The sequence below is a fragment of the Cervus elaphus genome, chromosome 31, assembly GCF_910594005.1.
Source record: "Cervus elaphus chromosome 31, mCerEla1.1, whole genome shotgun sequence".
Lineage (NCBI taxonomy): Eukaryota > Metazoa > Chordata > Mammalia > Artiodactyla > Cervidae > Cervus > Cervus elaphus.
In genome coordinates, this window is record NC_057845.1 from 28,948,671 (window position 1) to 28,973,097 (window position 24,427).

The 24,427-nt window shown below is 37.8% G+C and overlaps 1 long non-coding RNA gene across 1 annotated transcript; it reads right to left on the reverse strand.

Annotated features, from left to right (window-relative positions):
• Positions 1-357: 357 nt before the first annotated feature.
• LOC122687554 lies at positions 358-11,993 on the reverse strand. Its single transcript, XR_006339170.1, has 3 exons — positions 11,982-11,993; positions 2,907-2,954; positions 358-482 (listed from the first exon to the last, which is right to left on the reverse strand). It is a non-coding gene; the product is annotated as an uncharacterized LOC122687554 (long non-coding RNA).
• Between the last annotated feature and the right edge of the window lie 12,434 nt (positions 11,994-24,427).

Genomic DNA, 24,427 nt, shown 5'->3' on the forward strand with positions numbered 1-24,427 from the left:
ACAATCAACTCAGAGTAACCTCTTCAAATATTTTTCCACAATTCAATACTATTCATATTTTTGACACCTATTTTTTATGCAAATACATTGTCCTTGATTAACATGTGATTTTTTTGTTCTGCTCCTCCAGATAAAAAAACAAATATTAACTATCTTAGCCATCCCTTCATGATTTAATTTGAATGTTTATAAGAATGTGACTTCTTAAATGTCTGTTTTTCAAATATGAAAATATTTGCTTTAGTTTTTAGACCATTATTGTTTTCAACTCTGTCCTTCCTTCATCATGTAGATAACTACTTTCTTAACCACTTTTGAAAAAATTTGTTCCAGATGACACTAATGGTAAAGAACCTGCCTACAAGCATGGGAGACAGGTGTGGATTTGCTCCCTGGGTCAGGAAGATCCCCTGAAGGAGGGCATGGCAACCCACTCCAGTATCCTTGCCTGGAGAACACCACTGACAGAGGAGTCCAGTGAGCTACAGTCAATAAGGTCACAAAGAGTCAGACTTGACTGAAGGGACTCAACACACACACAAGAATAATGGGTGAAGTGGTACCAATAAACATGGACCAAGTTCTTAGAATAATTGGTAGCAATCTGTGCTGCAACTTCATGCTTCATAAGGTGGATCCAAGTAGATAAATGGCACCAAAGAGAGACAGTCAAGGTAGAATAAAGCTTTATAACCTACAGTATATTTGATAGGATGTGATTTTATCTGTTCATAAAATGATGACACAATTCTCTTTTTTTTCAGTACTTTACTAAGTGTTATATTTCTACAAGTTTGTCTTATAAAAGCATATCTCTTTTACCCCCATACAGGTAAATCCTCTTGAGAATGTCAATAATATAGATAATTTTAGTGCTCAATATTATTGACAATAAGAGAGAGCACTGAAGACAATCTTTCTTTAGTGAAGGAAGTGAAAGGAATCAAAACTAGTTGATATTTTTCCCACAACGATGAAATTTCCTTTCTTTGCATAATTGTTTACCTTTGCTCTCTGGTTTCCTTGGCTACTGTCAAAACCAGAATCATTGGGCAGATAATTGTCAGTGTTGCCAAACATTCAATCATATATTTTGAACTCTCATTTTTATCTCTGTTTTATAAGGATGATGGAAGACAAAATCCAAAAGAAAAAAAAAAGATTTTTATACCTAAGAGAGATTGTCTTTTAAATCAGTCATTAGTCTTTCCTACAGTAATTTTTGCTCAATTACTCCTTTTATGCTTGTTCAAAACTGTTCAAAGTTAGTAACAGGAATTACCTATAGCAAGCACTACAACAAGGTCAATTTCTGTTCCAGATGAATAATTTCAGAAATATTCAGGTGCATTCTTTCCTGTGTCTTCTAACGTTTTGGCAAGTGGACCATAAAAAATTGGATGTCCTTTTTGGTCTAATAGTTACATCTCTCCTGTATTCCCTAGGTGCACCTTCGAGATTTTCTTTTTTTCCTCCCTAGAGGAAACTTGGTTGTCTGAGTTAGGCTTTAGTTAAGAATAAATATTCATATTAAAATAAATGTATCTCTTGAATGATACTTATCAAATGATAAGATTCTCTGAAACATGGTCAATTTAATTAAGTAAAAACTGACAGAATTAAAAGATTAGAAAGTTTAATAATAATAGAGATGTTAATATAACACGTTTGATAGTAAATAGAAAAAGTAGGCAGAAGGTCAATAAGAAAATAGAACACTTAAACAATATTAAAAAACAGATCTAACAGGTACATATAAAATATTCCACCAAGTAATAGCAGAATACATGTTCTTTTCAAGTGTCTATGAACACTTTCCAGGAAACACACACACACACACACACATATGCTAGCATATAAAGCAAACCTAATGGTATTAAATATCACGGTAAACCAAGTCGATGCCCCGACCAGTAATGCTGAAGAAGCTGAAGTTGAACGGTTCAATGAAGATGTACAAGACCTACTAGAACTAACACCCCAAAAGATGTACTTTTCATTATAGGGGACTGGAATGCAAAAGTAGGAAGTCAAGAAACACCTGGAGTAACAGGCAAATTTGGCCTTGGCGTACAGAATGAAGCAGGGCAAAGTCTAATAGAGTTCTGCCAAGAGAACGCACTGGTCATAGAAAACACCCTCTTCCAACAATGCGAGAAAAGACTCTACACATGGACATCACCAGATGGTCGACACCGAAATCAGATTGATTATATTCTTTGCAGCCAAAGATGGAGAAGCTCTATACAGTCAGCAAAAACAAAAATGGGAGCTGACTATGGCTCGGATCATGAGCTCCTTATTGCCAAATTCAGACTGAAATTGAAGAAAGTGGAGAAAACCACTAGATCATTCAGGTATGACCTAAATCAAATCCCATATGACTATGCAGTGGAAGTGAGAAATAGATTTAAGGGACTAGATCTGATAGACAGAGTTCCTGATGAACTATGGATGGAGGTTCGTGACATTGTACAGGAGACAGGAATCAAGACCATCCCCAAGAAAAAGAAATGCAATAAAGCAAAATGGTTGTCTGAGGAGGCCTTACAAATAGCTGTGAAAAGAAGAGAAGCAAAAAGGAAAGGGAGAGGAATCTTTTCTCTGGTGACAGCGTTGGGGGCCCAGGAGGTTGTGTTGATCCACATCTCTTTGCAAGGGAAAGCGATGATCCTTCCCAACCCCAGAAGCCTGTTACACTACTCTTTCATCAGTAGAGCCAGAAAACTCTCTCTGATAGAGTCCCTTCGGTATGTATACTGACTGTTCTCACACGCTTCTGTTTTCCAGGATGACATATTTTTTCCTCCCATTAACTACATTTTATGGCTACATTAAATTAGGAATGGCAACCCACTCCAGTATTCTTTCCTGGAAAATCCCATTGACAGAGGAGCATGGTGGACTACAGTCCATGAAATCGCAAAGAGTCAGACACGACTGAGTGACTAACACTACTACTACTACGGTTACATTAAATTAGACAGTGATTCTATAGTTTCAGGCAAATTGTTATCAGGTAGCCCTCATTCAATCTTTGAACACCTCCTCAGTACCCTATTTCATGTATGCATGCTCAGAGGCTCAGCTGTGTCCACCTCTTTGCTACCCTCTAGCTCCTCTGCAGCCCACCAGACTCCTTTGTTCATGGGATTGTCCAGGCAAGAAAACTGTTGCAGGTTGCCATTTCCTCTTCCAGGGGATCTTTTTGAACCAGGGTTCAAACCCGTGTCTCATGCATCTCCTGCATTGGCAGGTAGAATATTAACCACTTAGCCACCTGGGAAGTCCCCTGGGAGACCACACTGTTTTATTTATCACTCTAATTTCCAGAGGTTTGTGATCTCTGACTGAAGATATGTTTTCACGATTACACTGTCCGAACTCATTCTGTCCCATACCCTGCTGAAGCTATATGCTCTGTATATATTTTATGTTCACTTCTTGTACTGCTTATGTTCACTTTCTTCCCAATCCTTTATTCTTATTCTTCTGAAGAATATTTTGGGTGTGTTTTTCCCTAATGACTTTTTTCTTTGCCTTACTAATTTGGATACAATAAATTTGGAATTTAATTCATCTGATTTTCCATGGCAGCCTTCAACAACTTCCTGTATTATTTAAACTCTGTATTTTCTAAGCATTTAAAACTTTCATATAAAATGCTAATCCAAAAAAAAAATAAATAAAATGCTAATCCAGCTTTCAGGGAGCACATCAACAGCACTCTGGAAGAAAAGCACATGAATTCAATGTGTCAATACCCTTTCCAGACTTTTGTTGTTTAATATGAATTATTTTATTCAATTAAAAATAACAACAACAAAAAATATCCTTTAGGTTTAAGCAAGTTGGAATTGATTTCTGTGCTTTGCAACCAAAAGATATCCATTTGTTTTCCTGTAACAGAACAGATTTTCAACAGGCACCACTATCGTAACTTTCACAGTGTCAATCATTTTCCTACTCTGGAGAATTAAAGGAGCTACTGAGTAATATGAAATTAGTATTGAGAAGCATGTCCTTTTTTTTTCTTTAGATAATGGCCAATGGTAACAACTTCCCCAAACATATGAATAATGCTAATTTGCTGAAGGGCTTCACTGGTGGCTCAGATGGTAAAAAAAATCTATCTGTCAATGCAGGAGATGCATGTTCGATTCTTGGGTGGGGAAGATCCCCTTTAGAGGGAAATGGCAACCCATTCCAGTATTCTTGCCTGGGAAATCCCATGGACAGAGGAGCCTGGTGGGCTACAGTTCATGGGGTTGCAAAAGAGTAAGACACAACTTAGCAACTAAATGACAATTTGCTTAAACTCTAAAACAGAAAACCTTATACATCAATTTCTTCTTGAGGTTTTAAACACACACACACACACACACACACACATATATATATACATTTGTCCTAAAGTTGCCATTAGAAGTCAAAATCGTTTGTAAAGTAATCTCAGCCCAGATGATGTGTGCCTGGAGTGGGAAATGGGACCCTTAAAGTTCTCCCTCACTTTTTTTTTTTTTTTTTTAATGTTCTGTGCAGTAGTCACCGGACAAGGCAATGGCACCCCACTCCAGCACTCTTGCCTGGAGAATCCCAGGGACGGGGGAGCCTGGTGGGCTGCAGTCCATGGGGTCACACAGAGTTGGACACGACTGAAGTGACTTAGCAGCAGCAGTAGTCACAATTAGGAAAGCTACAGTGGCTTCCACTTATTGCATGACTTTTTCAGAATTATACTGTACATGGATGATAATGTCCTTCGTATTATCTTTTTATGGACCATGCAACTGAGTCTGAAAGAGAGCAAGGGACATATGAAAACATCTTGCTTATAATTGGATAATTCAAAAGATCTAGTAGTAGTCATAACTGGTTAGAGCTCCTAGTAACTGAGAGCGTTGTTCTCTCTGTGATACAGAAAGAGAGTGAGAGATGTGAATACTCTAATTAAAAAAGAAAAAAAATGTGTAGGCATGCTGTCAGGCTAGAAGGGATTTTAATATACAAACAGTAACTGCATGTGTTTGACATGCACAGTGACAGTTTGAAAGGCTTTTTACATTCACCACATTTTCATTAAAATTGAGCATGTAAAACTAGACATTCTATTACCAGATCATAAAACCAATATATCCTTGGTTGTTTCTTGAAACGAGATTTTCACAAATTTGCAACTGTAAGAATGTAACCTCGGGAAAGGTTCTGAGAAGCCAATCAAAAGTTAATACAAAAATGTGCTCAAGGTAAAGATTTTACTAAAAAAGAAAAAGTTGTCTTGTTCCCCAAACAGCATCATTCAGTAGAAGTAAAATGCTAAGTTTGCATGAAGGTAGGCAAAAATCATATATATTCTGAATATCTATCAATTTAAAGATGCATTAAAATTTCAGCTTATAATAATGCCAATATATAGAAGAAATCTATTTTTTAACATGATTTTAGGAGAAACAAAAACCAATTTGAAAGCAAGAAAAATAAATTTTAGAATAAACTTAAAGTAGGTTATACTCTGAATTTGTATCTGTAATTTTGATTCTATCTTTTGTTATTACTGCTTTAATGTTGGCATTATTCTTCCATTCAATCAATAAGATGATGGTTTCTGACTTAGGGTATTTCTGTAGATTTCTTTAACAAAAGTTGATATTTTAAAAACTTTTAGTTTAACCAGTTATCTTCACAATAATTATTCCTAGTGGTTCATTTTTAACGGAAAATGAAATGAAGGCCACATGAAAGATGAAAGGCTAACATAAAGGCATTTTGCACTCATTATCTAAGATTGTGCTTTTGGCATTTGCTTTGATGGCAAAGGAAGTTACTTCCATTGTAACTATAGAAACTGATTTACTATACTGTACATTACTATATAATATTCTCTGGATTACAACCATTTCTATCTGCTTGTGAGTACTGATAAGGAGTATATTTGGTGTGTTATAATGAACACTAATTACACCACCTATTTAGCAACAGATTCCAGATGGTATCATCCTGTTTGGACGATCAGATTTGCATAGTAATTTGAACTCTCCTACACTTCTGAAAGCTCACTCCTCATTAGTATAGTTCTGAGTATCCCCGTCTGTCACGCGGGAGACCTGGGTTCCATTCCCCGACGGGGAGGAGTGCACAACATGTTTTGGGGAAGGGAATGGCAACCCACTCCAGTACCCTTGCCTGGAAAATCCCATGGGAAGAACCTGGTAGGCTATAGTCCATGGGGTCGCAAACAGTTGGACACGACTGAGTGACTTTACTTTACTTACACTTCTGAAAGTATTAACTCTTACTGATTTCATAGCAAATATTGAATAGGAACCTACGTTGACCCAGGGGCTGAACTAATTACTATATAGAATTAATATAAATAATAGCCAATAGAGCTATAAGAGCTGGAGAAGACCTATAAAATCTAGAAATTGGATGAGTAAAATGGAGTTAAGGAAATGGTGAATAACCAAGTGAGAAATCAGAAAACTCTAAATCCTAAAATAAGACAAAGGAAGCACAGTGATGGCCCAACAGTTAGAAAACTGTTGGGCATGGCCAAAGGACTGGAAAATGTTACGAAGGGGCCACTATGCTGAACACCAGTGTAGAGACTTTAAAAGCCCATTATTCAGACAACATATAAAGTTATTGTAGGCTTCTACAAGGTAAATACTTCAGGTGGTGGTATCCTAACATTTTTTTTTTTTTTTTAAATTTTTGAGATCTTAAAAATGATTTGAAGTCATTACTGGATATAGCATAGGTTCTTGGCATGGGAGAAAAAGAGGTTATAATAGTGGCATTGAAATAGGAGAACAAAGCAACATGAAAATTTTACTTACTTTACCCTTTCACTTAAATCAGGAATGATAAATATGGAACACAAGAAATATCTAACCCCAGCCATCTAATGATTGCAATCTTCAGTTGACCAGAGTTTTTTTTTTTTTTTTCCATCTAACTAGGATGCTTTTCAACCCATAGCTCTTGACCCAATTTTGTGGCTCAGCATGGGTCAAAATGAGTTGAAAATCTAGTTAAGTGACTAAACATTCAACAGATAACAAGAAACAGAAAAACAAAAAACTAAACCAAAAAACCTGGCTTAAATCAATAGTACAGTATTATTATAGATCAGCAGGCCAGATATAGGACTGAATAGTACAGAACTACCAAAGTAACAGATTTGTTAATGCCAAGCCTTGTGTATGGCGGCAACAGATGCATGTGCTAAGTTGCTTCAGTCATCTCTGACTCTGTGCAACCCTATGGACTATAGCCTGCCAGGCTTCTCAGTCCATGAGATTATCCAGGCAAGAATGCTGGAGTGGGGGATATCCCTCCAGGGGATATTCCCAACCCAGGGATTTTGTTAATGCCAAGCCTTGTGTATGGTGGCAAGAGATGCCCAGATATGCCCAGATATCATGGTGTTCAAATAACAGAGGACCATTTGGCCTTCTTTGGTGGCTCAGACTATAAAGAATCTGCCTGAAATGCTGGAAACCTGGGTTCAATCTCTGGGTAGGGAAGATCCTCTGGAGAAGAAAATGGCAACCCACTCTGGAATCCTTGCCTGGAGAATTTCATGGACAGAGGAACCTGGTAGGGTATAGTCCATGGGTTCGAAGGAATCAGACATAAGTAAGCAACTAACACTGACATATGTTTACATCCATAAAACATGCTAGAGTTTCCTCTTGTTCTGGATTCCAAGATTTTAAAAATATTGTTCTGAATCCTAAGATTTTAAAAATATCTGGTCTGTTTTACCCACTGATCTCCAAGTTAATGCTAGGAACAGTCTTAAAAAGACCTTTTATGAATGACACAATGGAGATCAAATGGAATTCCTCAAAAGTAAGTAAACTATATCTATCAAAACTTGAGAATTTATTATTGTTGATAGAATCAATACTGTGTACTTAATGACTTTTATATTTATCCCAGGTCTTAAAGATGCTGCTTGCTCTGCATATAAAACTTTACCCAGCTTCCATCTCTCCCAAGTATGTGATTCCTATAGCATTCAATTTAGTACTATACTTCCCCCACAGAACTGTTTCCCATTTGTCCAAGTAGCATTGGTTTGGTGGTTTACTCACTAGGTTGTGTCTGACTCTTGTGACCCCATGGACGGTAGCCTGCCAGGCTCCTCTGTCCAGGGTATTCTCCAGCAAGAATTTTGGAGTGGGTTGCCATTTTCTTCTCCAGGGGATCTTCCTGACACAGGGTCCAAATCCGGGTCTCCTGCATTGCAAACAGATTCTTTAATGACTGAGCCATGAGGAAAGCCCAAGTAGCATTAGGTGCCAATTATCCAGGAACCTCTAGAATTCTAAAAATATTTTGATAGCATTTTTCATGTGTTCTGAGTTTATTGTTGGTGTATTTATTTGCTTACCACAATGGGCCCTGAGATCCTTAAGCATATAACATATTTCTATGAGTTACTTTTAATTATAACTTGTAATATATAACAAATGAAACTTGTGTGCACCAGGACCCAGAGACCCCACAAAGACTGAGGCAGAACTGTGTTTGAGTGTCTCCTGTGGAAGTATGGGTCAGCAATGAACTGTGGCAGGGCCAGCAGCTCTGGGTGCAACAGACCTGGGTATGGCATAAAGCCTTTTGGAGGAGGTTGCCCTTAACCCCACCATAGAGCCATCATAACTTACACAGGACTGGGGAAACAGAATCTTGGAGGGCACAAACACAACCTTGTGTGTACCAGGACACAGGAGAAAGGAGCGGTGACCCCACAAGAGACTGACCCAGACTTGCCCATGAGTGTCCAGGAGTCTCTGGCAGAGGCGTGAGTTGGTGGTGGGCTGCTGGCAGGGTTGGGGGCACTGAGTGCGGCAGTGCGTGCATGAGACCTTTTGAAGGAGGTCGCCATTATCTTCATTAACTACACCATAGTTTGCCCTCAGGTCAAACAACAAGGAGGGAACACAGCTACACCCATCAATAGAAAATTGGATTAAAGACTAACTGAGCATGGCCCCTCCCATCAGAACAAGACCCAGTTTCCCCCCTAGTCAGTTTCTCGAATCTGGAAGCAACCATAAGCCTCTAATCCTTATCCATCAGAGCACAGACAGAATGGAAACCACAACATAGAGAGCTAACCAAACTGAACACATGGACCACTGCCTTGTCTAAGTCAATAAAACTATGAGCCATGCAGTGTAGAGCCACACAAGGCAGACGAATCATGGTGGAGAGTTCTACAATATGTGGTTCACTAAAGAATGGAATGGCAAGCCACCTCAGTATTCTTGCCTTGAGAACCCCATGAACTGTACGAAAAGGCAAAAAGACAGGACACTGAAAGATGTGCTCCTCAGGTCTGTCAGTCAGTCAGTTCAGTTGCTCAGTCATGTTCAACTTTTGCCACCGCATGGACCGCAGCATGCCAGGCCTCCCTGTTCATCACCAACTCCTGGAGTTTACTCAAACTCACGTCTGTTGAGTTGGTGATGCCATCAACCATCATCCGCTGCCATGCCCTTCTCCTCCCACCTTCAATCTTTCCTAGCATCAGGGTATTTTCCAATGAGTCAGTTCTTCCCATCAGGTGGCCAAAGTACTGGAGTTTCAACTTTAGCATCAGTCCTTCCAATGAATATTCAGGACTGATTTCATTTGGGATGGACTGGTTGGGTCTCCTTGCTGTCCAAGGGACTCTCAAGAGTCTTCTCCAATGCCACAGTTCAAAAGCATCAATCCTTCACCACTCAACTTCCTCCTTAGTCCAACTCTCAAATCCATACATGACTACTGGAAAAACAATAGCCTTGACTAGACCGACCTTTGTTGGAAAAGTAATGTCTCTACTTCTTAATATGTTGTCTAGTTTGGTCATAGCTTTTCTTCCAAGGAGCAAAAGTCTTTTAATTTCATGGCTTCAGTCACCATCTGTGGTGATATTAGAGCCAAAAATAATAAAGTCTGTCACTGTTTCCACAGTTTCCTCATCTATTTGCCATGAAGTGATGAGACCAGATGCCATGATCTCAGTTTACTGAATGTTGAGTTTTAAGCCAACTTTTTCACTCTCCTCTTTCACTTTCATCAAGAGGCTCTTTAGTTCTTCATCAATTTCAGCCATAAGGGTGGTGTCTTCTGCATATCTGAAGTTATTGATATTTCTCCTGGCAATCTTTATTCCAACTTGAGCTTCATCTAGTCCAGCATTTCTCATGATGCACTCTGCATATAAGTTAAATAAGCAAGGTGAAAATATACAGCCTTGATATAGTCCTTTCCCAATTTGGAACCAGTATGCTGTTCCATGACCAATTCTAAATGTTGTTTCCTGACTTGCGTACAGATTCTCAAGAGGCAGGTCAGGTGGTCTGGGATTCCTGTCTCTTCAAGAATTTTCCACAGATTGTTGTGATCCACAAAGCCAAAGGCTTTGGCATAGTCAGTAAAGAGGAAGTAGATGTTTTTCTGGAACTCTTTTGCTTTTTTGATGATCCAATAGATGTTGGCAATTTGATCTCTGGTTCTTTGGCCTTTTCTAAATCCAGCTTGAACATTTGCAAGTTGATGGTTCACATACTATTGAAGCCTGTTTGGAGAATTTTGAGCATTACTTTGCTAGTGTGTAAGAAGAATGCAATTGTGCAGTAGTTTGAGCATTCTTTGGCATTGCCTTTCTTTGCGATTGGAATGAAAACTTATCTTTTTCAGTCCTGTGGCCACTGCTGGGTTTCCAAATTTGCTGGCATATTAAGTGTAGCACATTCACAGCATCATCTTTTAGGATTTGAAATAGCTTAGCTGGAGTTCCATCACCTCCACTAGGTTTGTTCATAGTGACACTTCCTAATGCCCACTTGGCTTCACATTCCAGGATGTCTGGCTCTAGGTGAGTGAACACATCATAGTGATTATCGGGTTTATGAAGATATTTTTGTATAGTTTTGCTGTGTATTCTTGCCACCTCTTCTTAATATCTTCTGCTTCTGTTACATCCATACTATTTCTGTCCTTTATTGTGCCCATCTTTGCATGAAAAATTCCCTTGGTATCTCTAATTTTTTGAAGAGAGCTTTAGTTTTTGTTTTTGTTTTCCATTCTATTGTTTTCCTCTATCTTTGCATTGATCACTGAGGAAGGCTTTTTATCTCTCCTTGCTATTCTTTGGAATTCTGCATTCAAATGGGTATATCTTTTCTTTCCTCCTTTGCCTTTCCCTTCTCTTCTTTTCATAGCTATTTGCAAGGTTTCCTCAGACAACCATTTTGCCTTTTTACATTTCTTTTTTCATGGGGACAGTCTTGATCACTGCCTCCTGTACAATGTCAGGAACCTCCATCCATAGTACTTCAGGCACTCTATTAGATCTAATTCCTTGAAGCTATTTGTCACTTCCACTATGTAGTTGTAAGAGATTTGAATTAGGTCATACATGAATGGTCTGGGTGGTTTTCCCTACTTTTTTCAATTAGAGTCTGAATTTGGCATAAGGCTTGCCTGGAGAATCCTGCAGACAGAGGAGCCTCCTGGATTGGGCAGCTGTCCAGGGCTGCTGCCCAGAGCCGGGCTGGACTGCGTTGCTGTACATGGGGTCGCACAGAGTCGGACACTACTAAAGTGACTTAGCATAGCATGGCATAAGGAGTTCATGATCTGAGCCACAGTCAGCTCTCAGTCTTGTTGACTGTATAGAGCTTCTCCATTTTTGGTTGCAAAGAATATAATCAATCTGATTTCTGCATTGACCATCCAGTGATGTCCATGTGTAGAGTCTTCTCTTGTTCTTTTGGAAGAGGGTGTTTGCTATGACCAGTGCATTCTCTTGGCAAAACTCTGTTAGCCTTTGCCCTGCTTCATTCTGTACTCCAAGGCCAATTTTTCCTGTTATCCCAGGTATCTCTTGACTTCCTACTTTTGTATTGCAGTCCCCTATAATAAAAACATCTACTTTGGATGTTAGTTCTAGAAGTTACTGTAGGTCTTCACAGAACCGTTCAATCTCAACTTCTTCAGCATTATTGATCAGGTTATAGACTGGAGCCATGTCTGTGTGGTGCTGGGGTGACTGTGAGGAGATACTCCACGTCCAAGGACAGAGAAGCCCCAGCAAGGTGGTAGAATGGGTGAAATCACATTTAATCAAACCCCATACCCGCCAGAGATGCTCAGAGGGCTCAAACATACCTTGTGCACACCAGGACCCAGAGACCCCACAGAGACTGAGACAGAGCTGTGTTTGGGTGTCTCCTGAGGAGGTACGGGTCAGCAGTGGACTGCTGCAGGGGAAGGGGCTCTGAGTGCAGCAGACCTGGGTATGGCATAAGCTCTCTTGGAGGAGGTCGGTATTAACCCACCTTAGAACCGCCAGAACTTATGGTAATAAGTGGTAATAGTGACTGTTTTTATGTATGAAACTTGAGTATAAGGTAAAAGACAGCTGAGGAAATCCCTGTAAAATGTTGTGGTTAAAAATATAAGCTTGGACATCAAGCAGCACAGCATTCAAATTCTGATTCTCTCATTTATTGTAAGGTATGGAAAGATGATTTCACTTAGCAACCTCAGTTTCTGCAAGTGCAAAATAATTCTAACACAACACTCTTCATTAGGTTATTGTAGGATAAGTAAAATAGTGTGCAGAGAGTGTAGTACAGAACTTAGCACATGGTAAGAGCTATGTCACAGGAAGTTATTTCTAAGATCATTGATTAATATAAACATGTACTATCTCCTCTAAAATTTTACTGTCAAAAATGACTATATATTATGTTTTGTGAAATGAACGTTTCACTTCCATGACATATATGCCAATAAACCATACTTTAACATAGTTGCAATTCTTATTTGCATATAGAAATTTACCAGCAGTATATATGCAGAGATGCCCACAAATACACAGTAGATTACATGACCAAATACCTTTACTAAAATAACAAAAAAAAAAAAAAAAGAAGCATTTTTGTAAAAGTTATTTTTCTTGACAGTCTCAATTTTCTTTGTTTGGTTTATTTCGTTTAAGTTCCATGTTTATATTCAACAGACTTCACTGCCTGATTGTCTTTAAGGTTGCTACTTGGCAGGGTTCTTTCACAACCACAACAAAAGAATAGATTAATTTCATTTTATTCAAAACTTGAATCAATAATTTTTAATGTCTTATACATGATTATTATATTCCAACCAAAGAGAAAGAGAGACATATCTGTATAGTAAATTTTAATGAAGTTATAATGGATGTATAGACTGTACTGCTTCCCACAAATTTATTTTCAGACATTGGATATAAAGTCAGCTAAAGCTTAAGGGTGCAACTGTCATAAGATAGGTTAAAAAAAAGTGAACAAAGCTATAAGAAGTAGTTTTTGTTGCCATTGTTTCCGTGGACAAGATTCAAGAAAACAAAGAAACCCAAGCCAGGCACTGATTGCCATCTAAGCATTCAATTAAAATTGTGCGCCATGGTATGAAGTTATCAACAAAGCCGCTGATGAGAATAAATGCTTAGCTTCAGCCATCTGCTCCTTTGTGGGGGCGGGGGCACATCCTCAATCAATAAGTTGTTTGTTTTGATCCACGGCCTGTTTTCCTGAGCTATCGCAGGAATCAAGCCAGGTTTCAATTTCAACTCACTTCCTGCTTAAGTCTCTGATATTCTAGTATATTTCATTTTAACCTGCTTATGTTGGTTGACTTAGGAAGTATTCCCTCCAGTATTATAATATTAAGGTATTAATGATATTCTAATAAACCTAAATGTAATAATCAGTAATCCTCTTCTAACCTTAGTTACACTCAAAATGTTAACTTTAATCCCTCATTTTATAAATAATTTATTCTTAACACAGTTAAATATCAAAATATAGAAATTTAACTTAAGTTTGAAGAGTTTAGCTTTGTATCTTGTATCTCAATGTATGTGGTCACATCTCATTAAATAGATATTTATCAAACTTTGAACCTGTATATATAGCTCATTTTATTTCTGGAAAGTATCTGCCATAGAAAGGAGTTAACAAAGTTCATTTACATAATAAAACCATTCAACCAAATCAGAAGTAATTTATTTCAGAATAATGCATTTTTTTGAGTCTAATAAATAGGTTAATAAGTATCCTGTGAAAACTTTCCTTTTCTAAATTCTAGTTTTAAAACAGAAAAAACACCAACCTGCTCAAAATATCTTGGCAAATCTTTCTGACTTTACTTCAGAGGATCTTGGCTTTAGGAACAGTGCATTCCTGACTGTTCTTTCGGTTATTCACCTGGAGTGTTGCATATCAGACATAACACACAATAATAAAATGCCAGTGAGAAGAACGCCTTCCCTCTGCAAAACAGAAGCATGGCCATGGAAGGAGAGGTGGAGATCAATAGCTAGTAGATTGATTCAGTTTTGGAAAAGTCTACTTGTGGAACTGAGAATCTGGGGTTTGCTATCCACACCTCTGCTAACATCTGGAAAGTTTTCCTTTTCTTTAATGTGAAGGCTATGACTTAAAATCTTTTACCTTTTTTTTCCCCCCACAATCTGTTAAATTTTATTGTCATCATTTAGAAACACTGACTTGCAGAATGCCTGGAGAGAGGATGTGTTGTCTACATATTTTTTTTATTAAAGCAGGAATGAAAGTAAATTTTGAAAACTACATTTACACGTCTGAATTTAATGTCATACAAAATGTGACTGGCTTCCCTGGTGGCTCAAATGGTAAAGAGTCTGCTCACAGTGTGAGAGATCAGGGTTCGATCCCTGGGTTGGGAAGATCCCCTGAAGAAAATGACAACCCACTCCAGTATTCTTGCCTGGAAAATCCCATGGACAGAGGAGCCTGGCAGGCTACAGTCCCTGGGGTTGCCAAGAGTTGGACACATCTGAGCAACTAACACACACACAAAATGTGACCAAATTGTTAAATAGTTGATTTATGGGGCCCAGGATAACAGTTGTTCAGCCACATCATATTGACCTTATCTCTGATTCCTTCCATCTGGGTAAATGGCACCAGTGCAGACCTCTGAGTCCAAGATTCACTTTAAGCTGGCAGGGCCTTCCTTCATGTGCTAACAACACTTCATTTTCAGCCCTGAGACTCCTCCTACACAGTGGACCCTTATAGCAGCAGGAGGGTCTCCAAAACATGGGGGAAGGAGTCATTTAGGGGCAATTTTCAACCTATAGAAAACAAGAGCTGATGGGAGAGGCAAATAGCATTGGGAGGCATTCTGTGTGCTTCTCTGAAGGTCCCAACTAAAACAAGACTTTCATGATGATGACCTGAATAATTTGCCTTTATATGGAATTATTTTCCTTCTCCATCTCACTGTCTATTCTCTCCAAATCTTATTCTCTTGGGGTAACATAATGAACTAATTTCACCCAACTCCCTGTTTCAAGATGTTCATTCAGAGGAACACAAGCTATGGTATTATTAATAGCAGTAACCCAACAACAGATGCTCAGGATTCTAGAACTGTTTTACTCATTGATTAAACAGTAATGGGAGACTTCCCAAATGGTCGGGAGCAAGATTATGATAACCCCTTCACAATCATTAAGACACTCTCTATAATGGGTTTGGGATAAAGTACAGGTGGATTGTGCACTTGAAAATGTTTTATTTGCTTTCTTCTGTAACGCCTTTGGTAACTTCATTCATTGCTTTGTTAACTATCAACTGCTTTGCTAATTTCTTTTAGAAGTCAAGAATAAAGAGAAATGAAAAGTTCAGTTCAATCAAGTATCAACTTAGGAAATGCTGTGAAATCCAGATTTTCTGCATGGTAGTGTTTAAAAAAAGACCATGATCTCAATGATCTGGGTTAGACTGGGACATAGCAGCTCACTTATGTGTCTGAAAATGAATTGCTGCTGCTTTACAATCTTACTCAGGAATATTCTGAGTTATGAATGGTGTATACATATATTATATAAATACATATATTGTATATATATGTGCATATAATATAGAGGAAGGATTATCCCACTGTATGCATAACTGTCTTGTCAGTAACAAATGGCTTGAATGATTGAAGTCTTGGGAGATCTGATCAAAAGAGATCAGACAAGAGAAATATGAATGACATAGAAAATTCATGTGTATTTTTGTATCTCATGTTAATGCCCATGGAAGATCATTCACTGCACAAAAATTAACCAGTCAGGGGGACTAGAGAGTCTTTTCTTTAAAGAAAGCTTCATTACGTCTCATCCTTACCACTGCTTGTGTGATAAGCCATTAAAAAAGGGAATCGATCGTAGAAGGGATATGCTTTGGCTCAACAGTTTGGGGTACTTCTAATCAAAGCTTACCCCAGAACTGATGCTGCTGAATATTCAATCTGTCACCACAAATATCAATCGATAGGTCACTTGTCCTTGTTATTAAACAAATACATAAAAATATGTAACAATAGGAAAGGTGGAAATTTGTGTTACAAGAAAAAGCAACAGGATATGCAGATAAGGTCTGAGGGAGATGGATGTCTTTTTATGTGGATGAAAAAGAGTTGCTTATCAGAAAAGGTGAGGTTAGAGCAGAGATCTAGAAGAAAAGAGGGGGGAAAGAATATGAATATCTGGGGAAAAAACATTTCAGGAAGTGAGAAATTCAAGTTCAGTTCTTGGTATGGAAGCAGGCCCAGTGTTATGGATTAATAACTGGAGGCCAGTGTGGCTGGAGTATCTTAATGAGGAGGAGAGTGTTGAGATGTAAGTTCTAAAACAGGGAGGAGGATGAGTTTAGGACCATTTATAAAATCCTAAGCTCATCAGTATTATTATGAGGAAGACGAAAAACCACTAAAGATTTTGAGATTCTGAGGGTAAAGTGAAAGTGAAAGTCGCTCAGTCGTGCCCAGCTCTTTGCGACCCCGTGGACTATACAGTCCATGGAATTCTCCAGGCCAGAATACTCGAGTGGGTAGCCTTTCCCTTCTCCAGGGAATCTTCCTAACCCAGGGATCGAACCGAGGTCTCCTGCACTGCAGGCGGATTCTTTACCAGCTGAGCTATGAGGGAGCCCCTGAGGAGGGTAATCTTGACCTGACAATTTAAAACAATTTCTCTGTGAGGAATGCCTCCTCTGTGGGTTAATATTAATAACACACACATTATAAGACATCGACACATAATCATGGCTCAGACTATGTTACTATAGGGAAAGGTGGAAAAGAAGTGGTCAGCTCAGGATATGAATGTGTAAAGGAACACTCATGCACACATTTATAAAAGGTTTACCAAATTAGAAGGCATATTAGGAAGGATAAATGTAAACGACCTTTTTAACTCTCAAATTTCTGGCTTATTAATGCCAAAGATATTAATTAGAATACACCTTTTTATCTGAATATTTAATTAGTAACCTAATTTGGGCTAAGTACACATTCACATAAATATACATAAACATATGCATATGTGAAAATACATATCTCTTGATTAAACTCACAATTCTTTTCCTTCTATCTTTTGATTATACATAAATATTAGGGTAAATATGATTTGTGACTTAGATCTTTATTTTTTTCACTGTATGTCTCAGATATTTCCTGAAATCTTACAGCTTTAAATTAAGAATATTTATTCTATGTTTGCCTTGAATGCATATGTACTTTTGGGGAATTGGGGTTTTTTTATATTGGCAGTCTTTTAATATTCAAAAGGAAATATGAAAAGGGAGGAGACTTTTTAAACCTTACAAGTTTCTGCTTAAAAAACAGGCAATCTTACTGTGACTTTGGGGAGAGATTGCTTTTATGTCATGATTTCAACTGATGCACTTTCAGATAGCCTGCAATCTGGATACATCAACATGATGTGTGAGATGCCACAGCTGAGATGTGATTCATTTCCATGTAGACACACCATCTTCAACTTTTCCAATAAAGTTTACTGAAAAGTGCTTTTGTTAAAGAGATCAACTTTCTTCTTTCAATAATCTTTTTCCTTTCCTTTGATGTTAATATTTGTAACCCTTTGCACTGGTTTTCTATTAGTATTTTAAATTGGAACTTGAAATGACTTCTCTAAAGATAAGAGTCCAGGCACCAGGGATGCTGACCCCCATTCACCCTAAGGAGTTCATGGGGAGTTCTTGCCTCCCAGAGTTTTTCTACTGAGATCTGCATATTCCTGGCCCTAAAACTTCCTGGAGACTCATGTCATTCTGAGCTCTCCCTGATGGTTTGTTCTAGCCCCTCCCTGCTGCAGTTGCCACTTATATATTTTCTATTACTTCATGGTTTAGCAGACGGAGAAATTAAAATATAATGAATTTGTAGAGTTGAGCTCAACACAATAATGATGTTTCACATAAATGCTCTTTCTACCAAAAAACAATATGCGTAGTTGGCACAATGGTTCTGCAGTTAAAACACAGAAAAGAAAGCCAGCCAATTGCTGATTCTGTGTGTGTTACCTCAAGATGCCCAATGTTTTTCAAGTCACTACCTACTTTCTTTTATCTGTGTATTCACACATGTGTATGTATATATGTGGTAGATGTATTTTTATACAGGATTAATTAGGATGTCTTTTTGGAAAAGGTGAAATTAGAGCAGGGACCTAAAGAAAAACAAGGAACAAAAATATAGATATCTAGAAAAAGAACATTTCAGGAAGTGGGAAATTCAAAGTTCTTCAGGTTAATATGGGCTCAGTGTGAAGGAATAGCAGCCAGGAGTTCAGTGTGGCTGGAAAACCTGAATAAGGAAGAGACTATTCAGATCAGAGGTCCAAAACAGAGCAGGCTAGGTCAATATAAGACCATTTATAAAATTCTAAGTTTATAAGTGTGCATTCATGTATGTATGAACTATTTCATATGTATTCATAATTATTTGAGTGATGCCTTAGCTCAATGTTCATATTATTCACATATACACACAGGGTATGTGTGTGGGGTTGTATGTAACACTGAGAGAAAAGACAACTTTGATTCACAAATCAATGACTCTGGTTACTTATTTTGTCATGGAAAAAAAGATTTTTTAGATGGGAAGAGATAATAGATTGCATCCAAATCCGATATTCAATTTATACATGAGGAAAACAAATCCCAAAGAGGCGAAGTGACCTATCCCAAGACAGATAACTAGTCATGGCAGAACAAGGATTAGCACTCAGATCCTCTGGCTTTCATTCAAACATCTTTCACTTACAAAACCATAGTTATTAATTGACTGGGATGTAAAGACTAGCAAGAAAATGATTTGGCTCTGAAATATGTAAAATTTACAGGAATAAATAATACAGACATCTACAATTTATTAGTATGAAAAACTATGCAGCATGCAACATACTTGTAAATTCTTGAATTGTGAACAGAATTGAACCTCTTAATAGCATCATCAAAACTAAACTAGTAAATCATATGTTTTTATATTCCAGCTGTTGAAACCAGCTTTGAGAGGAATAGCCCAGTTTTTCACAGGAGCGGATAGAATGTTTGAAGTCAGTATACTGCCTCAAGCTAAGGTCATATCTGCTGTGCAGACTTCAAGACTTTTTTCAAACTTCAGCAACAAAAATGTGAATCATTGCCTGGATAAATAATGATTGTTGACTATAATCCTTCACTCCCCCAACACAAGGTGTTTCTCTGGATAAGACATAATAAAAGCTTTTGTTCAGGAAACTATGCTAAAAGCAGGGGAGTATGAAGAATCTGGACCACTACAGTGGAGTTAACCTAAGAGAAAACAGAAATACCTGGGCTCTACTGAATCATCATAGCAATCATGAAGAGGCTGACAAATCTCAGGAATCAAGTAAGAATCATTTACAAAGGACAGTGGTCCTACTGAAGACAGTGGGGAAAACAGGATCATCTGCCTTGGAGTGCCATATAAAACAAGCATAAAATTAAAGGAACACTCCAAACACACTCAGGGTAAGACTTGAAAAAGGAAGGTGAAAAATAGTCCTTTGGAATGTATTCAGAATTCACACAGAACAAATTGTCTCAGCCATACACATTTCATCTCTCTGAATTCCTTTATTTTAGTTTAAAGTAGGTACTTATTACAGAACTTCAATCTGACTGAAAGATAATATAAAGTAATGTAAGGGTCTTTCAGCTTTATGTAAACACAGTGTCCTTTTCTTCCATAACAGCTGAAGAATTGTCCATTTGTTTCCTCAGGAAATATGTGAATCTTGTACCTTATTCTTGTATGTATTCTTGGAGGGGCCTAATGTTTGAAATGAATGTACTGCTAAATTCCTGCATAATTTGTATTAGATGACTTTGAAACGTAAGTATCAACTCTAAAAGTTTTAAGCATTCTATTTTCATCCTTTAAATCTTGGGGGAGGGTGGGAAACAGATATTAAAATTGTCTTTCAGATGTATATGTTATAAGGCACAACCCATCTTTTAGTGAAAATATTTCAAATACATTTGCACACACTCTGTTTCCACAGTTAAATGGCCAGCCTGAAAATCATTGAAATCATTAAAATTTGGGTTATATTTTCTTAAACTATTTAGTAATCACATCCAAATACATGTATACTGGTCTAAATGGAAAATTCAGTTCATAATCACTGCTCCCCTGATGGCTCAGACGGTATAGAGTCTGCCTGCAATGTGGAAGACCTGGGTTTGATCCCTGGGTCGGGAAGATCCCCTGGAGAAGGAAATGTCAATCCACTCCAGTATTCTTGCCTGGAAAATCCCATTGATGGAGGAGCCTGGCAAGCTACAGTCCATGGGGTCGCAAAAAGTCAGACATGACTGAGCAACTTACGCACACACACAGACCCCTGCATCCATATCCTGCTTTTCCTCATGAATTAGACACAAGTACTCAGCGTAAGATCATTCAGACTCTGATTTGATGTGAGTAAATTTTCTAGCTGCCATGAAACTGTTGAAAACCTCCTGTAGTTTTCTTTTAAAATATTTAGTATTATCTTTTTTAAAGCTTTACTTTGGTTGAAAAAATAAACTTTTTAAAAAACTAGCATATGAGTTTTTAAAATTATGTTAACAATTCTAAAACCAAAGTAAGTGTGAACTGTGTTACTTAATAAGAATGAACCTTCAGGCCAACATTCTTTTCTTAGAAAAATATTTTCATTAATCATAATCCATTAATAAGCAAGCAACTCAATGTTGGTGGGAAAGAGTTCTTCAAAGATGACTGGGCGATTTTGTCCTTGAGACTAGAGAGAAGTGTTGGTGGCTAGATTCACTGGATAGAGAACTAGAATATTCTGGTTTCTGAGTTACCACATCAAAGTAGTGAAAACATAAGCATTAAGAGAGTAAAAATAAAGTTAACAACAATGTTAAAAATAAAGTTAAAAATAATGTTAACAGGAAACATTTCCTTGGCTCAAGACTTCCTGCTAAATTGTAACTTGAGCCTAGAGAATTCTAAGGTTTCTTGGGAGGCGGTTCACCAGTTCACCTGTGCTCATTGGTGGAGTCTTATTGAAATCCCGTTGGCATGCCAACCACCTCTCCTCCCAAGCTTATGTTCTTTGCACATTGTTAATCTTTCCTCCTGGGCATCCTGGGAACACCTGCCAAACTCTTTGACCAACAATGCTTAATGTGGTGGGTGCTAATGTCTGCCTTGTTTAATGCTGCAGCCAAAGTTGCTGGCAATAGCTCCTGTTGCTGCAGAAGTTGCTGGCACGAATACCATGGTTGCTTCCTGCTCTCAGATCCCAAGGAGATGTTTTCGCTTTAACTCAGTTGTTAATTACAGGCCTTTAAGACACAAACCTGAAGGGGATCAGAGAAAGAAGCTCTGAATGACTTAGTTCTGCTTTAGAATCATTTCTCTTGTTCTGGTCTTTGACCAGCAACCAATTTTTGCAACCGATTTTTCAACCTATCGTCATATTTTCACTATAAGTTCTACATTTCCTTCTCTAGAAATGTCTGAATGTGTGAGAAAGCTTAAACTCAAGCAAAAATGTCAGCTCTAGGGAAAAGAAAATCTAAAAGAACTACTAAGAGTATAAAAGTCAGAAGAAATCTCAACTTTTAGTGACTGGGAAGTAGCTATGGAAAGAAAAATAGTCCAGATTAATAAAGATATTTGCAGCTAAGCAATTTTACCTCAGAAGCCTATGAAACTATAAGAAATCTGTACAAAATGTTCTGGACATCTTATCTATGAGAAACGGTTTAACTTATCAAAAAAAATTGAACTCAAGGTTTGGATTAAAATTAGAATTTACTTAATACTGCATTGAAAATAATTATTAGTTAAAAATAAAATACTAGATTTATTTTCTCATCAGTCACAAACATTAGTCATCAACCTCAGACTTTATTATTAAAGTTCTGCTTTTAACTTCAAATTTGTCTATGTGGAAAATTCTAAATTCCTGGTGCATATGAGTATCACTCTGAAAAACACTGTTACTTGAAACTAAATCCTAAGGACTCTTATGACTGCAGATAGAAAATGTCACCTGCCACATCAGTAAACAAGAGATGAAGCAGTCAAGAAAGTTATCAGCCACTGCAGCTACCCCCAACTGTGCATCCTGAGGGGATTAAAAATGGAGAAAAACAGAATATTGGAAATAGAACTGCCATATGACCCAGCAATCCCACTGCTGGGCTGACACACCAAGGAAACCAGAATTGAAAGAGACGCGTGCACCCCAGTGTTCATCACAGCACTGTTTATAATAGCCAGGACATGGAAGCAACCTAGATGTCCATCAGCAGACAAATGGATAAGAAAGCTGTGGTACATATATGCCATGGAATATTATTCAGCCATTAAAAAGAATTCATTTGAATCAGTTATAATGAAGTGGATGAAACTGAAGCCTATTATACAGAGTGAAGTAAGCCAGAAAGAAAAACACCAATATAGTATATTAACACATATATATGAAATTTAGAAAGATGGTAACGATAACCCTATATGTGAGACAGCAAAAGAGACACAGGTGTATAGAACAGTCTTTTGGACTTTGTGGGAGAAGGCAAGGGTGGGATGATCTGAGAGAATAGCATTGGAACTTGTATATTATCATATGTGAAACAGATCGCCAGTCCAGGTTCAATGCAGGAGATAGGGTGCTTAGGGCTGGTGCACTGGGATGACCCAGAGGGATGGGATGGGGAGGGATATGGGAGGGGGATTCAGGATGAGGAACATATGTACACCCATGACTGATTCATGTCAATGTATGGCAAAAACCACTACAATATTGTAAAGTAATTAGCCTCCAATTAAAATAAATAAATTAAAAACAAACAAACAAAACAAAAAACAAACAAACAAACAAAACCCAGAATACTGGCCCTAGATATTTAAGGTGCATATCAAAGGAATGATTTCAAATGGGCTCAGATTCTTTTACCTTCCCAAACATAGAAAAGTGCTAAATTTATTAACTTCAGATGTCTGTTTTTTCTTTAATTAACAGTAATATTTTGATATTCTACTTCCTGTTTTGTTGTTGTTATTGTTTGCTTGTTCTGAAAAGCTACTATATATCCTGGCTCCTCCCTTACCTTTTCTGAGCAGTCCTTCAGAGCTGAGACGAGGTCTTTTAGGCTAAGTTCTCTCTGAGCCCCCTGAATAAAGTTTAATTCTTAACTTTTAGATTGAGTGTTTTTGTTTTGTTTTGGTTTGTTTTTTGCAGTTAACAGGATACAAAATATAAGAAACTTTGAGTTTCTCACTCTCATTCAACCTGCTTATGGAATATTTACCCTGACTCTAGAAGAGAACTGGAGAAATTTCCGTGATTACTTTAGTAGATTTTTTTTTTTTTTTGGTAACTAAAAGTTGTATGTCAACTTAAATAATAAACACAGCCTTAATAATTAAAATTTTGCTGTTGTTTAGTCACTAAGTTGTGTCTGTCTCCTTTGAGACCCCATGGACTGTAACCCATCAGGCTTCTCTGTCCATGGGATTTCCCAGGCAAGAATACTGAAGTGGGTTGCTATTTCCTTCTCCAAGCAATCTTCCCAACCTAGGGATTGAACCCATGTCTCCTGGGTTTCCTGCATTGGCAGGCAAATTCTTTACCACTGGGTCACCTGGGAAGTCCATAATAATTAAAACACTGCTGACTTAAAAAAAAAAAAAAAATGCACAACGTGAGAATTGCAAGTTAAGTTTTATATGGGGCCAAATGAGGAGTGCATCCTGGGAGACAGCACTTCAGATAGCTCTGAGAGACTGCTCCAAACAGGCAAAGAAGGTCAGCAGATATGTGAATTTTCGTGAAGGGGGAGTACTTGCACTCAAGCACATATTTTCCAGAAGGTTTCTGCTGGTCTCCTGATGCTTGCTAGTCACGAGGAACAGCCACCACCATGAAGGATTTTGGTACTTTTCCAGATATGAGAAGATACAAGAATTGTGTTCATAAAATTGGTTTCTGAAAATATCTTTCAGGAGGGCTTCCCTGGTAGCTCAGCTGGTAAAGAATCCACCTGCAATCCAGATC